Source organism: Penaeus monodon, chromosome 28 (assembly GCF_015228065.2).
Source record: "Penaeus monodon isolate SGIC_2016 chromosome 28, NSTDA_Pmon_1, whole genome shotgun sequence".
In the NCBI taxonomy this organism is placed as follows: domain Eukaryota; kingdom Metazoa; phylum Arthropoda; class Malacostraca; order Decapoda; family Penaeidae; genus Penaeus; species Penaeus monodon.
In genome coordinates, this window is record NC_051413.1 from 27,600,030 (window position 1) to 27,601,018 (window position 989).

Here is a 989-nt window from a genome sequence, read left to right on the forward strand (position 1 = left end):
ATTTGTGTATATGTGTAACTTACTGAATCTGAAAACAATACTTTACTGAAACAATAAAATGAAAGGCTGTAAATAAGCAATGCAAACAACTATTAAGTAGTATTATAGTGATACGACAAAAAATAGGCAGACCTAACACTGATCACTCCTAAAGATACACCCAATGATATAGAGTTTGTCTTTTTGCATAAAAATGTTTTAAATCACAAATAAAAAAGTGATTTGTTGAGATAAAGCATCTAATACTGGAATCAGTGACTGGAATCCTTTACTCACTCCTGAATGCAAGTGGAATTACAGCAGTGAAATGCAAGAGGCAAGCAACATGTCTCGTGAATTCAGTCTGTTTGTCTGTCATCATTAAGAGACAAAAAACAGAGTGACAAAACAGAAGGTGATAGATTTACATGCTATGTACCTTCCTTTCAGAAGAAAATATACAAACTTTGATTATTAGAATACTTGATTATTAAATATTGAACCCTTTCAAAAGCAGATATACAAGTTTTGTGTGGCAGAATGCTAAATTCTTAAACAGTGTACATTTTTGAGATGGAGATACACAATTTCTGTTTATTAGAATATTAATTTCTTAAACATTAGTTATTTTTCGAGACACGATGCGTCGAAAAGCAGTTTCGAAAACATTTTAATTGCTGCATTAACTGCTTCTTTCATTAGCCGAGTCGTTATGCTAAGTCTAGATTTCATGTTTTTTCGTAGTGTTGGAAACTACATTTTCCCGCTCAGTTGTTTAATTTCATTAGAAATTTTTACAGCTCGAGATTTAGCATTTAGATGAAAATCCGTTTTTAATTAATGGAACAGTAGTAATGAAAAAGGAACAACTGATTTGGGAAACGTTAAAGTATTCAATTAATGCAGTGTCACATACAAAAGGCTAGAAAACGCATACGATTTACAAAATTACACATACAAACACACATACACATAATAAGCGGAATCACATGCGGTCACCATACAAACTA